The 16,263-nt window shown below is 44.7% G+C and overlaps 1 pseudogene; it reads right to left on the bottom strand.

The window, feature by feature from the left end:
* Positions 1-12,360: 12,360 nt before the first annotated feature.
* Positions 12,361-16,263, bottom strand: part of LOC113636348 — a 31,345-nt pseudogene continuing 27,442 nt past the window's right edge.

Genomic DNA, 16,263 nt, shown 5'->3' with positions numbered 1-16,263 from the left:
TAAAACATGCAATAATCAACTTCGGTAAGGTGGAGACAGTAAGTTTGCTTCATCACACTACTCCATCACTCAGGAGTTTACACCACACACACTGTCTGTCATTTCTTACATAATAAGCACACTATATTCTACCAATAATAGGAGACTCTTTAAACATTTACAGAAATATTAATAAATCACTGTACTGGAACATTCACAAGCAACAAATGAAAATCTGTGCATGAATTCACTTATACCAGCTCTGTTCAAAGCAGATAATGAATGATTCAAATGTGTTTAATTGTCATGCACTAATTACAGATTAATAGATTTAGCAGAAACTGATATTTGAAGGAGAGATTTTCTAAACGCATCTAAAGTTAAACACAATACATTAAAATAAAGTTAAACATGAAGGCAAGTCAAAATAACCTCACTTTAAAGTTTGCATGTGTTTCTATGGTCTGAAAGTAATTTATTCCTGTGCATGAGGATGTTTGTAAATTTAGAACTACTCCTGAACTGAAACCCCTAGTGGTAGGAAAGTGTAATGACAGTAAACTGATTATAAGTAGAAGCAGCTTAGAATATGTGTGATTTATCAAAGTCCATTACATACTGCTGTGTGATCAATGACAGTTTATTTATGTATCCTGCAGCTTTGTTCATTAGCAGTATAACTAGTGTATGATGTTATGTAAATATAAGATCATGGAGTAGTTGGACAAACAGCAGTGATTATGATAGTATTGATTGTGCAAGAAGAAATTCCGCAAGTACTGGCACAAATTCAAATGTCATGTAATGGAAAACCCATCACCTTAACCTTAAAAATGAACCTATAAAAAAACTAAATGAATTAATGAATTCCCAGCTAGTAAAAAAAAACCAAAAAAAACCCTCCAAATATTTAGTGTAACCAGGAAGATGACGCTTACTGAGTCTCATCTGGCCTTACATGACTTGAAAGAAAGTGTGAAAGTACACCCTTGTACTGCAAAACTGATTTTATGACTGCTTGATTAGGACTAATCCCAGTAAGCGTGAGGCCAAAAACGCGGTTATAGTCCAATTAATTTTTCAAAGTTGTGGCCCACCAACACACACACACACATACACACACACACACACACACACACACACACACACACACACACGCATGCACACAAAGAAGCAATGAATTTGATTGTTTTACTGCTGGCCCGGTGTATGAGCATGTGCGTGTGTGTGTGTGTGTGTGTGTGTGTGTGTGTGTGTGTGTGTGCGTGCACTTAATGGCTTATTGTTTTTCTCTCTATTATTAACAAGCGTCTGGATGTTTTTCTCTACCACCTGCGTTATCCATATTTTTAGTTCACAATTTATAAATCCACGCATGTTCCTTGCTTTAATTTTTTTTGTTTGTGTATTTAAAGCCTTTAAAACCGATTAACACAGCACTGTACACAATGTGGTAAAAATCTTTATCTTGGTAAAATAAATGCTATTTATTTATACATATTTTCAATGTGCAATAATCAATTTGTTTTCATATTTCTGCAAATAATTATGTAAGACACATTATGTAGAACATGATACAAATGCATTAATCTGTAGGCTTAATTTGAATCCAGTTATTTTAATACATAAAGCTTGTTTGTATTTGGATACGCCTTCTGACAGTCATTTTATTGACACTCTTTCTAGACGTCATCGTAGATTCTAGGGGCGGTGTCTTGTGAATATGGGTGGCAATCATTTAATTTATTGGATAATTGTTATTATTGAACCAAACTAAACTCTAGAGACATAATTTAAAAAAATAAGCAAACGAAGAAAGAAACAAAAAATAATTTCAGTTTTACTTCATTCATTATTCATCACATAATTTATACGAGAGAAGTTAATTTACTCTTCCCTTGGTTTAGTTTTCAACATTTATGCCACACAACCAAAATATCTCAATATAATCTCATGATACCAAAAACCATTTTTGTGTTACATGATATGTGTCACAATAAAAATGCCTTCGTACTGTATGTTCTGCCTCCACAGTGCCTACATGACCCTCGTGTTCAACAGCCAAATAGCAAAGAAAGAAAAGCCTGAGTTAAAGAGTGTGTGCTTAAGATGTCTGGATGATGATGTTTTGCATAAACACAATTTTCTTTGCTTTAATTTCTGAATTAGTCACTTAAACAAGCTGCATTTTTACCACCAACACCACAATACATCAGAAATAACTGATCACAACATTTATATCCGAGCTCATATGTGATAATTAAAAGTTGCTAAACATAAAGAAATGACACGTGAATTTAAGTATTTTGAACAGCGAACCTGTCAATGTTCAGGAAATGTAGATATTAGATTAATGAGAGAAATTAGCCGTTAAAAATATGAAGTTTTTTCTTACCGTAACTTTTAGATCTTGTGTCCAACAAATGAGCAGAAAATAAAGTGTGAAGAGGAGTGTGTGTGATTAACAAGTGTTGCTGTTGTCTTGTCTTCTCTTTCTGCTGAAGTCACTTCCTATAAAATGAAGAAAATATCAGAGAAAATATTTTGTTCATCTGTTCAATTAAAATATAATAAAAAAATGCTGAAAATTATTAAATATTTTATTAATATAAATATTCAGCTTCATGACTGAATGATATCCTCTACTATAAAATGCTCTTTGTAACAGAATTGTCACCATTTCCTTCTTCTTTATGCTACAACTGTGGGTTTACATTGTCAGTTACATTCAGAGCACGTCTATTAAAAAGCTGCTTTTATTTCAAAACCGAGAAAGGAAAGCACTTAGCTTGTGATGCTAACATGCCCAGCACATCCTGTGTGTAATCATGCTAGTTGGTTCGAGTCATGCATCTTTGCTGACATTGACTTCATTAACTGGTGATGTTTTTGTATTGTGTACTTGTGTATTTAATACCACAACTGAATTACTGCTGAAAAAAATGGATCACAACACAATAGTTCTCTAAAAAGACTATAAAAACTAGAACAATTCTCAGATGTTATTAAAGAGAGCAGGGTGGGTTAGCATGAGAAACACAGTTTATGCACTTTGTACGTCGTCTTATGCACTTTGTGAGTCATCTTAACACCTCAGTTAATATGTGTGAACACATGACCTCTGTACTTCATAAACACTCAGTAGGACGATGTGTCAAACTGTTTGACTGTAAAACAAGAGCTTAAACACACTTTTATTATGATTTGGATACAGGGCTCTCAAGTATTGAAGACAGTCAGGCGTGACATCTCAAACACCCCCAACCCCCCCTCGGCCCCCTCACCGAAAAAAAAACAATGATGGGGAAGTTGTTGTTTTTGGTAAGGATCACTGACTATTTCGTTAATATTCATGTATTAATTTGTGTGTGTGTGTGTGTGTGTGTGTGTGTGTGTGTGTGTGTGTGTGTGTGTGTGAGAGAGAGAGAGAGAGAGAGAGAGAGAGATTATGACTGGTGGTGTTTATTGTAAGTGTTTGTTACCTTTTTGGACCCCTTTATCATGTGTAATGTTGCTCCCATATAAAACAGTTCAGCACAAGCCCAGTCATTTTTAGGGACATGATTGAGGACAATGTCCAGTCCAGACACAAGCTTTTTCGTGTTAAGGTTTTGTTCAAACCTACCATAGAAAATATCCTCGCTAAGAATGTGGTTGGTTGTTGCTAAATCTTAAATGTTAAATCTTACACAGATAGTGCTATTTTCTGATTGGCTATTGTGTAGCCTCTTTTTTTTTGATTGGCTGATAATGTCAGGCTCGACTAAGATCTCCAAGGGAGACGCGCTTGATTCCTGCCCAGTTCCATAGAGACAGCGGTGCAGACAGATACATTTTGGGTACTGCGGCATATTAAATATATGACAGCCCTGCGCACACACACACACACACACACACACACACACACACACACACACACACACACACAAACACACACACACACACATAAGCACACATACACACTTGACAGCCCTGTGGATAATATAATATGTTTTCCTGTACTCCTTAACATGAACTGGAACAGAAATGTTCAGTGATGAAGTACATTATTTTTAACCTCTTTATGAGATGGCCCACTTTTGCAGGTTTTCCGCCTACATGACCTACCCAACAAAAAGTGGTACAGCTCCCACATACTTTGAAACACAGGGGTGAGCCTGATCTCATTAGAAAGAAGAGATTCAGAAACTAGTTTCAGATTGATTCTAGGCCTTACTGGCACAAAGTTACAGAGGCTAGAATGGAAGGTTTTCATTTCTGCCTGGGTTGTTTACCTGATAAACTGATTAATCTTATTTTTCTGGAACATGTTAGGGACCAAATAACAACTGAGGGTCATAGCCAGATGTCTTGGCTTTCAACAAAAAAAATTTCAAGTCAAAAGACCCAAAAATGGCTTCAATAAAAATATTTTTCTACGGGCATGGTCGTCTGGTGCAGCGTTTTTGTGTACTTGTTTACTGTATAACTTTGAATTAAAAGGCTGCATGCTCAGTTTAAAAGGCCTAAGACAAGCAGAGACTCTTTCTCTATCACTCTGGTGTGAAAACAGGCCTGTAACTTGACACCCTGAGCTGTGAGAGGGACAAAAGGTCAGGGATTACGCAAGAATTCTTCTGCGCAGATTTTTCATGGCAGAGAAGACACGGCATGTTGCATATCGTTGGAATCGTCTCCTTATTGGCTAAAGAGCTGTAGAGGTCCCGGCCCATTTCATTGCTATTGGAAGGAGTAATTGTCAGTCAAAGGCGGGTTCCCAAAAATGATGTCATGACATTATTGGCTTCCCAGCCGTCTATCTCTGCAATACAAGCACCGATTGGCTCAAGTGAGGGCTTGTTTGATTCGTTAGGTCCTGGGCTATAAATAAATTTAGAATTTTTGAATATCCCAATGAGAAGTTAGAGCGGCAAAACAAGATAGAGCGGCAAAACAAGATAACGGCAAAACAAGATAATAATAAAAGATAACACTACTGTTTCCAGTTTTCTGAACACAAACGGAATATTTGCGAGGCGACCAAAGCGTTTTGGATTAAAAGGCTTACAGATTCCAGTTCCTTGGACCTGTGTGGATTTTTGTGGAATATTTGTTTTGGAATATATTACCCCAGTGAAGAAAGGGACGCGTCTAAAGGTAAGGGAAAAACCGGTCTAGCGCCACCTAGGTGTAATGATGAGTCGTAAGACTGAGGATCCATTTGCAGCTTTAATAGATAATCTCGGAAACAACAGGCAGAGTTCAGTACCGGTAAACACGACAGTGTAGGTAAGGCAAAAACGTAGTCAGAACAACAGGCAAAAGGTCAGGGCAGGCAGAAATCAGTCGTGAGGCAAAATACAGAAACAGATCAAAAAACCAGAAACAGGAATAATCAGACAACGCTCAGAATGATAGCCGTAGCAAATCAAGACTTCGCAATGGGATCAAGGTCGTTTGCTTATTTAAGTGCGCCAGCTGATAGAGAACAGCTGGTGCACTGATTAGGCTGAGCGGGGTGTAGTGGGAAGTGTAGTCCGGGAGCGCTTAGTACTCCGGAGACGATTCTCTCCATTGTGGGTGCGGAGGTGAGGCAGGTGTGCTGATCATGACAGAGCCCCCCCCCTGCGAGCGGCTCCTGACGCGAGGACGTGTGCGACGTCGAGGTCTACCACGAGACCGGGGAGCGGGCCTGTCTGGGTGGCGTAGGTGGAAGTCGGTGGTGAGTGAAGGGTCCAGGATGTCCCCTGCCTTGACCCAGGAGCGTTCTTCCGGGCCGTACCCCACCCAGTCGGCTAGGTATTCCAGGCGGCCCCGTCGGCGCCTGGAGTCCAGCAATTCGTGGACCTGGTATGCCTCTCCCTCGTCGACCAAGAGGGGTGCTGGTGGTTCGGCGGAGGTTTCTGGGTCTCTCGGTGGTCTCTCCGCGGGTTTCAGCAGTGAGGCGTGAAAGGTGGGAGATACGCGGTATGACAGGGTAGTGCCAGGCGGTAGGAGACTGGATTAATCCGTCTGATGATTCGGAATGGGCCCACAAACCGTGGGCTGAGCTTACGACAGGGCAGACGGAGGCGGAGGTCACGGGTGGACAGCCAGACCCACTGTCCGGGCTGGTAGTCGGGGTGCTCATGGCGGCGTCTGTCGGCCTGTGTCTTTTGCCTGCGAATGGCTCGCCGTAGCTGCCGGTGCGCCGCGCTCCACGTGTCCCCGCTGCGACGAAACCACTCGTCAACGGCCGGTAAGTCCGAGGGTGTGTCGGACCAGGGGAACAAAGGAGGTTGAAATCCCAGGACGCACTGGAATGGGGTTAGACCCGTGGCGGGTTTGAGGAGAGAATTCTGAGCATACTCAGCCCACATCAAGTATGTGCTCCAGTCGGTCTGGTTATCGTGGCAGTAGGAGCGTAGGAACCGGACGAGGTCTTGGTTCAACCGTTCCGTCTGTCCGTTGGCTTGCGGGTGGTACCCCGAGGTGAGGCAGATGTTCACGTTGAGCTGTTTGAAGAATGCCGCCCAGACTCGTGAGGTGAACTGGGGACCGCGGTCGGACACGATATCCTCAGGCAGGCCATAGTACCGGAAGACAAAGTTGCACAATGCCTCCGCGGTCTCGAAGGCTGTGGGAAGTTTCGGCATGGGGATCAGACGGCAGGCCTTGGAGAATCGGTCTATCACGGTGAGGATAACCGTGTGGTTGTTGGAACGGGGAAGGTCGGTGACAAAGTCAATAGCAATGTGGGACCAGGGGCGTTGAGGCGTGGGCAGAGGAAGCAGTAAGCCCGCGGGGAGCTGATGAGAGGGCTTAGAGGTATTGCAGATTGTACAGGCTCGGACGAATTCGCGCACGTCTGTGGCTAGAGTCGGCCACCAAAACTGGTTCTGAGCCAGGTGTAGGGTGCCTGTGACACCGGGGTGGCCGGCGCTGGGGTTGGAGTGTAGGAGCTCCAGGAGGTTCGTGCGCCAGTTCTCGGGCACATAGGTCCGGGATGGAGGGCAATTGGCAGGTGGTGGTGTGTGGGCGTTGGCCTGGGTTATTTCCGTCATGATGTCCCACTGGATGGGCGCGAGGATGTGGGCTTCGGAGATGATGGGTTCAGGGCTTGTGTCCGGGCCGGGTTCACGGAACATGCGGGACAGGGCATCGGCCTTGATATTCTTGGTCCCCGGCCTGTAGGTCACCGTGAATCTGAACCTCGTGAAGAACATGGCCCACCTCGATTGACGGGGATTCAGGCGTTTGGCGGCGCGAAGGTATTCCAAGTTCCGGTGGTCGGTGAGCACGGTGAACGGGTGTACCGCGCCCTCTAGCCAGTGCCGCCACTCCTCGAATGCTACCTTCATGGCTAGCAGCTCTCGGTCCCCCACGTCGTAGTTGCGTTCCGTCGGGGATAGCTTGCGAGAGAAGTAGGCACACGGAAACATCTTGTTGGCCGGGCCCTGGCGTTGAGACAGTATGGCTCCCACCCCCGTATTAGAGGCGTCCACCTCTACTATGGCCGGTCTGGGTCCGGGTGGTGGAGAATGGGAGCTGAGGTGAAGCTCGCTTTCAAGCGCCGGAATGCCGTTATAGCTTCAAGGGACCAGGTAAGCCGAGTGGATGCTTTTTTGGTCATCGAGGTGAGCGGGGCCACAATCGTGCTGAAACCACGGATGAAGCGGCGATAGAAATTAGCGAACCCCAGGAAGCGCTGTAACTCCTTCAGGCTCTGTGGTCGGGGCCACTGTAGTACTGCGCGCACCTTGGAGTCGTCCATGGCGACCCCCTCGGCTGAGATGACGTAGCCTAGGAAGGTCGTGGAGGTCTGGTGGAATTCGCATTTTTCGGCCTTGGCGTACAGACGGTGTTGGATGAGACGGTTAAGGACTGCCCGCACGTGCTGGGTGTGTTCCTCCATGGTCTCTGAATATATAAGGATGTCATCGATGTATACGACCACCCAGCGGTCCAGCATGTCGCGGAACACGTCATTAATGAATGACTGGAACACCGCGGGACTGTTCGAAAGCCCGAACGGCATGACTAAATATTCATAATGGCCTGATTGGGTCGAAAAGGCGGTCTTCCATTCATCCCCCTCTCTGATCCGGATGAGGTTGTAAGCGCTGCGTAAGTCCAATTTCGTGAAGTATCGGGCCTGGCGGAGCTGTTCAAGAGCCGACGGCACGAGGGGAAGAGGATACCGGAACTTGACTGTCATGTCGTTCAGCGCCCGGTAGTCAATGCATGGGCGGAGGCCTCCATCTTTTTTCTTCACGAAGAAGAACCCGGAGGATGCCGAGGAGACAGAGGGTCGGATGAAGCCCTTCTGGAGCTCCTCCTCGATGTAGGTTTTCATGGCTGCCATCTCTGGTTGCGACAGCGGGAAGATTCTCCCTCTGGGTGGAGTGGAACCAGGCAGAAGTTCTATGGCGCAGTCACTGGGCCGGTGTGGTGGCAGTTCGGTGGCCCGAGTCTTGCTGAAGGCCGCCGAAAGGTCTTGGTATTCCGCTGGGAGTTTAGAGGTGGTGGAAGTGGAGCATACAGAGAGCGTGGTGCTGGGTCGTGGGGTTTTCGGAGGCAGTGGCTGGTGTCGGTGGCATGCTTCGCCCCAGCTTGAGATGTGCAGGTCTCTCCAGGAGATGACGGGGTTGTGAAGTTGGAGCCAGGGGAAGCCTAGGATGAGGGTGTGACGCGGGGAGCGGATGATGTGGAAAGGCAGGTATTCTTGATGGTGAGGACCCACCTGCAGCCGGAGACGCCTGGAGATGTGCGTGATGTGGCCCTCACTGAGCGGTCTGCCGTCTACCGCCTCCACTGCCAAAGGAAAAGCACATGGGGTCACTGGCACGTTATAGGCTTGCGCAAACTCCCTTGACATGAAATTGCCCGCGGCGCCGGAGTCGATTAGAGCAGACAGATTAATCATTTTCCCCCGTATTTCAACTTGTACTTGTACTACCGCGCAGTTCGAAGATTGAGGAATGAGCGGGTCAGGACTCACCGATGTGTTCCGTCTGCCGGGCGGCTTGTTGGGGCAGGCGGCCAGTCTGTGACCGGCTTCTCCGCAGTAGAGGCAGAGTTGGAAGCGGAAGCGTCTTGCTCTCTCCTCAGGCGTGAGGTGCGTGGCGTCGAGCTGCATGGGCTCGGGGTCCGCCGGTCGGGCTGTGCGAAGTGTCTCGTGCGCGTGTCGGGCGGTGTGCGTAGGAGGTCGACGTGTCCGCATCAAATTGTCAATGCGGATGGACAGGTCAATGAACTCCGTCAAATCTCTCCCTTCATCACGGCAGGCGAGCTCGGTTTGTAGATCCGGATGCAGCCCTTTGCGGTAGATCACCTTTAGGGGTCGCTCCTCCCAACCTGTCTCGGCGGCGAGCGTACGGAATGTCAGCGCGTACTCAGCGGCAGGACGGTCGCCCTGAGATACGGCCAACAAACGCTCCTCTGCGCTCTCACCCGTGGCGGAGTGCTCGAAGACGGCGCGGAATTGGGAGAGGAAGTGTTCAAACGTGGGGAAGGCGGAGCCATCCTCTTGCCAAACCGCCGTGGCCCACTCCAGCGCTTTCCCGGTGAGGAGCGTGCACACAAACGCTACGCGGCTAGCGGCGGTCGGATACAGGGACGGTTGTTGCGCCACAAAGAGCTGGCATTGCATTAAGAAACCTCCGCATTTTCCAGGATCTCCGTTAAACTTTTCCCGGAAACGCGAGCCGCGGGCTGGTGACAGCTGGGGTCGCGATTGGATCGGTCGGCGGACGGGGCGCCGGTGCCGGAGGGTTTGGAGCCGCAGCGGAGCCTCGCAGACCTTGTAACGCCGCAGCGAGCTCTCCGATGAGCGAGGTAAGTCGCGTTAGTTGTTGGTGGTGTCCGGCGAGCTGCTGGGCTTGAGCGGAGAGCTGGGTGGCAAGCTGAGAGACGGCTGCTGGATCGCTTGGCGGCGAAGTCTTCTGTAATGATGAGTCGTAAGACTGAGGATCCATTTGCAGCTTTAATAGATAATCTCGGAAACAACAGGCAGAGTTCAGTACCGGTAAACACGACAGTGTAGGTAAGGCAAAAACGTAGTCAGAACAACAGGCAAAAGGTCAGGGCAGGCAGAAATCAGTCGTGAGGCAAAATACAGAAACAGATCAAAAAACCAGAAACAGGAATAATCAGACAACGCTCAGAATGATAGCCGTAGCAAATCAAGACTTCGCAATGGGATCAAGGTCCTTTGCTTATTTAAGTGCGCCAGCTGATAGAGAACAGCTGGTGCACTGATTAGGCTGAGCGGGGTGTAGTGGGAAGTGTAGTCCGGGAGCGCTTAGTACTCCGGAGACGATTCTCTCCGTTGTGGGTGCGGAGGTGAGGCAGGTGTGCTGATCATGACACTAGGTCAGTTTTCTCCAAAAAAATTTTTCTAATAGTATGAAGGCTGTGAATCATATTATGCTTTGTGTGTGGGCTTAAAAAATATTGAGAGTATAAACTTTACTAGGTAAATAGTTTTTTTTTCGTGTTTTTAGAGGATTTGATGCTTTAAAGATGAAATGAAGCTTGTTTCTGGGTCATCCCCTAGTGGTCACTTTGACTTCCGTGCACGGCACGGCGACCCGTATGTTTTCCCCATGTTAATGTAGATCATACCATACATATGAAATAAAACTAATCAAACCTATGTTAATTGTATGTATGGATTACTTACTGTCTCTTACTTGTGTGAGAGAAATAATGATCAAATTTCAAGACTGTGATGTTGCAGCAGAAGTTTGTCCTTTATTTATAATAACAGTCATGTGGTTACAGAATTCACACACAGAGTAAATATATTTAAATACTGACACAAGTTTTTCATATACAAAGTGACATCATATGTTTTATATGTTTATTTGCAGTGAGGCAAAATAAAACAATGTATTTGAGTAGCTTTTGGCTGGTTAATGTAGCTGTACTGTGATATATACATGGGCTTCATCCTGGTCAGAGTCACAGTGAGTCAGGAGTCTATTCCAGGATCACTATGTGCCAATCAGGACGTCATGCTGTGTTTGACTAAAGCTCAGAACTCAGAGGAAAAACAAAGAAAACTGGCACCTCAACTCAGAATTCCTACTCAGAGAGTCAGGAGGGTCTCTTCATCCCACAGTTTATCATATTACTACAGACCAACATGGCCAGCATGGCCACTCACACCATCAGCACATGAAAAAGTATATATTAATGATCAATAAACTTAGCTGACTAACTGATGGCCCTAAAGGCACTTCCCTAGAAACCCTACACCTCGTGTGTAGGGTTCCTTTCCCTGCCTGGTGGAGCTGACCGCTGATGCTGGACGGCAGGCTCAGAATGTACACAGGGAATTTGGGCTGCAATGCTAGCCCATGATAACCCAAGCCTCTCACTGCAACAAAGAAAGAACAGGCCATTAGGAAAATCAAGGCTGTTTAAAAAATTGTTTTATATGTGACCCAGAGGGCATAATCGGCTCTCTAGAGAGGTGAGAACATGCCATGATAAAGAAGAGAAGACCATATCCTCTTGTTTTGTACTTGTCTAAGACAACTCGAGAGACAATTGACACCAATATACACAGAGCGCTTCCTAAAATTAAAAAAGCTGGAGTCATGTGATGTACATGCCCTTATATGGACTTACTGGCACTCTATACTTCGTCACATGATCTCATTAGCCAATAGATTGGAGTGATTTCACACAGAGCTTCAGAGCTTCCACAAGGAGGTTCCCATAGAGTTATATTCTAAGTTGCTGATGTTACTGACGCCTGAGATAGGCACAGGCTCCCCGTTTCTCTATTCAAGAAGCTCTCTATTCATTATCTGTGTCAGGAATCATTTTATCCACTTTACAATGTTACTAAATGTCTGAAATCAAAAACAGAAAAAAATCAGAAACATCAGAAATGTGTGTTAAAACATTTTACTAACATTTATCTACATCAGTCATCACAACACACTGATATATGATCATTAATTTTACTGATTAATAAATTAATATAAAAGTACTGTTGGAGTTACAGCTGTGTATTTTTTCAGTTCAATTCAAGTTTATTTGTATAGCGCTTATTACAATTGACATTGTCTTAAAGCAGCTTTACAGAACATAAACATAGAACAAAAGGTTATTATAAATAATAATATAAAGATTAATATAATTACAAAATTCAAGATTAATATTAGATATATTTAAACATTTTTTTTATATTTTTTTATATTTATCCCCAATGAACAAGTCTGAGGAGAGTCAAGTGACTGTGGGGAGGAAAAACTCCTTTGAATAAAAGGAAGAAACCGTGAGAGGAGCCAGACTCAAAGGGGAACCTCATCCTCATCTGGGTGACACTGGGGGTGTGATTATAAATATACAGTCTGATAAATTTTGTATTGATGTAAAAGACCATATGGAGATCACATCTCCTCTTTAGTATCACAGAGTCTAACGAGCTGGTAGATCTCTAGATGTCTCAGGATTCTCACAGAGTCGGCCTCATTGTATTGTAGCACATTTTCATATAAAACACTTATTAGTAAATTAGTATTTAATCTAGTGGTGGTTTTGGGATCAAAATGCTCAGATTCACTGCAATATTCTAATATTCAGAGGATGTGGATGCGTCAGCAGGAGGACTGGGATGAGAAATCTGTGAAAACCCAAAGAGGTCACACCTTGTTGTATTTATAAATACTGTATTTACAACATTGTACAAAGCTCACATTGTAAAAAGCTGTGTTTAATGTGACAGATTTACAACAATGAAATATTTTCATGATCATAATCATTTCATCATCATAAACGATAATAAAAATAACTGTGTTTTTGAGTAAACACTTATTGCAAGTGTGTGATACACATCATCAGCTGCCCGGCCTGTGGAGTCTAGAGCTGCATACGTGTCGTCTTTAGCACTCGGCCCAGTGTTCTGAAGAGAGGAGGAGTGGAGAACATGATTAGGTTCCGCAGAAGATTTAAAGTAAGTCACCACTGTTATTAGTCAATTCAAGCCAAGTCAAAAAGCTTTTATTGTCATTTAAACCATAAATAACTTGCAGTACACAGTGAAATGAGACAACGTTTCTCCAGGACCAGGGTGCTACATTAAACAAAGACAGAGCTAAGGGCTTAGTAAACAGTCTCAGTCACATAAAGTGTATCTGTGCAAACTGGTACAAACAGTGTGAGACAAAAGACAAAAAGACAGTGCAGGACAAAAGACAGTGCAAACAAAAAAAGGAGCTGGTGTTGAGTGACCAGGTGAAGTTCTCTGCAGATGAACACCAATAAATTTGCTGCTCTTGATGATCCGTACAGGTGATTTGTCAATGTTCAGCAGAGAGTGGTCGCTCTGTGCTCTCCTGAAATCAACAACCATCTCTAGTTTTATCAACATTCAGAGAAAGGTTGTTGGCTCTACACTAGAGAGTTAGCCGTTGCACCTCCTCTCTGGATGCTGACATCTCTGTTCTTGCTGATGAAACCCACCACGGTCGTGTCATCGGCAAACTTGATAATATGGTTCGATCTATGCATGGCTACACACTCAGCAAGGTGAACAGCAGTGGGCTGAGCACCCAGCCCTGAGGGGCTCCAGTGTTCAGTGTGGTGGTGCTGGAGATGATGTTCCCGATCCAGACTGACTGAGGTCTCCCAGGAAGTCCAGTATCCAGTTGCAGACGGAGGTGTTCAGTCCCAGCAGGCTCATCTTCTCAATAAGGTGCTGTGGGATGACTGTGTTGAATGCTGAAATAAAGTCTATGAGCAACATTTGTACGTGTGTTTATTGTCCAGGTGGGTGAGGGCTAAATGAAGGGCAGTGGCAATGGCATTATCTATGGAGCGTTTTGGAAGATACACAAACTGTAGGGGGTCCAGTGAGGGTGGTAACTGGGTCTTGATGTACCTCATGACAAGCTTCTCAAAGCAATTTATTACAATGGATGTGAGGGCGACAGGATGATTGTCACTGAGGCAGGACACTGTAGACATCTTTGGGACGGGGATAAAGGTGGTTGTGATAAGGCACAAAGGCACAACAGTTCAGGGAAATGTTGAAGGTGTCAGTGAAGATATCCGTGGGTTAACTCTGCATATAGTTGTTCTCATGCCGGCCGTGGATAGACAGAGTACCTGAGTGTTAGGTGGAGGGATAGTCTTCCTTGCTGCTTCATTGTTCTGCACCTCAAACTGAGCATAGAAGTCATTCGGTGCATTTGGGAGGGAGGCATCACTATCACAGGCAGGTAATTCATGATTGCCTGTATGCCCTGCCACATGCGGAAGGTGTCTTCTCTGTCCTAGAAGTGGCTGTGGATTGTCTGGGATGTGCTCGATTTGCTTCTCTGATGGCTCAGGACAGATTGGCCCTTGCAGTTGTTAGGGCCGCCCTGTCCCCTGCTCCTAAGGCTATGTTGCAAATGTTGGTTGCAGCATCCCTGAAGATGTTCCAGTCAGTCCTGAAGTGCAGAGGTGGCTCCTGCTGGCCAGGTTTTCACCTGCTTCAGTTTAGAGGATCTGACGAGTGGTCTGTATGCTGGAATTAGCATAACAGAGATGTGGTCTGAATAGCCGAGGTAGGGCGGGGTTCCGCACGATACGCGCCCGGAATGTTTGTGTAAACAAGATCCAATGTGTTTTCCTCTGTCTTTGCAGTCCACATACTGATGGAATTCATGGAGACTTGAGATTTGCATGATTGAAATCTCTGGTGATGATAAACATTATGATGTTAAATGATGATAAAATTGGGGTGAACATTCTGCAGATAACTAAGAGCCCGATAGATTTCACATAGAGCTCCTTTAACATTAGCGTTGGGGGAATGTACACTCCGACAATGAAAACCGTGGTGAATTCCCATAGTAAATAAAATGGCCTGCATCTAACAGTCACAAACTCTATTAACGATGAACAGTATATAAAAACAAGCACAGAGTTCTTGCACCATTCTGTGTTTATGTAAACACACAAACCACCACCAAGAGCCTTAATGCACAATGCCACATTTTTGTTGGTGTGTAATGTTATTATGAACAAAGCACCTGACAGATATTTCTGTAATAACTCACCAGATTGTCACCTTCATCTACCTTCTTCTTCTGTCTCTTGCTTCTGCTCACATAAAGACAAGTATTTACCCACCGTCAGCATCTTCAGAGTCATTAGTGATAAATTTATCAGCACAAATATTCTCACCTCAGCCAGAAGAGTGCAGAGAGAAGAGCTGCAAGCCCAAAAAGTCCGAGTCCAACGGTCACATACACAATCAAAGTCACAGGACCTGTTGGCACACACACACGCACACACGCACACACACACACACGCACACAAACACACAAAAACAAACAGATTTATTCAAAACTTCACCTACAAGTGCATAATGTAGAACAGAACAGTGATCACACAGCAATGAAAAATCATCACCTCACCATTAATAGTGACAGACACTGCAGCTGATCTCTCAGAGCCGTGATTATTCTGAGTCTTACAGTAATACTGTCCACTCTGTACAGCTCTGTAACTCTGTCCAGATCCTACAGGTGATGATTCTTTCTCCTTAAACCAGGTGTAGCTCTGTACAGGTGGGTTAGCATCACTGCTACATGTCAGAGTCACTGAACTGTCCTCCACTATCTCACCAGAAGGACTGATGGACACTGAGACGTTCTTTGGAGGATCTAAAATGGACAGAATGATAACACTAAAATAAATCCATAATAGTTTTATCTCTAATTGGCTGTGAGGAAATCTTCAGCTTTAACTTACACAGAACATTCAGAGTCACACTGTTGGAGTCCTGATGTCCGACTTCATTACTGCTCTTGCACTTGTACTCTCCACTGTCCTCAGAGCTGATCTTTGAGATGTTGTAGGTCTTTTCCATTCCTACTGATGTCTTCCCCTTAAACCAGGTGTAGCTCTGTACAGGTGGGTTAGCATCACTGCTGCAGGTCAGAGTCACTGAAATGCCCTCCACTATCTCACCAGAGGGACTGATGGACACTGAGACGTTCTTTGGAGGATCTAGAGAGTTCAATGACCAGAGTGAGGAAAGCAGTTCATGGTCATAATTAATGCTTTTTTTCTGTCTTTCATCAAAAATTGAATGAAGTTTGAATGAACTATTATTTCTGCACCTTATTTGATTATTACATTTGGATCTATATTTTATTTTAATCTTTATTATTGGGATAAATCAGAGACACCTTTCTGTAAATGGCTGTATTTCTTTCCTTTAGTGTCAGAATGGGATTCAATAGAGTTTTTATCTACTTTCCTGAAATTCTTAGAATTAAAACTAAAACTCCTTCAAGATACAAATCACACAGAACA

This window comes from Tachysurus fulvidraco, chromosome 18 (genome assembly GCF_022655615.1).
Source record: "Tachysurus fulvidraco isolate hzauxx_2018 chromosome 18, HZAU_PFXX_2.0, whole genome shotgun sequence".
Lineage (NCBI taxonomy): Eukaryota > Metazoa > Chordata > Actinopteri > Siluriformes > Bagridae > Tachysurus > Tachysurus fulvidraco.
This window is presented reverse-complemented; position numbering and strand designations above follow the sequence as displayed.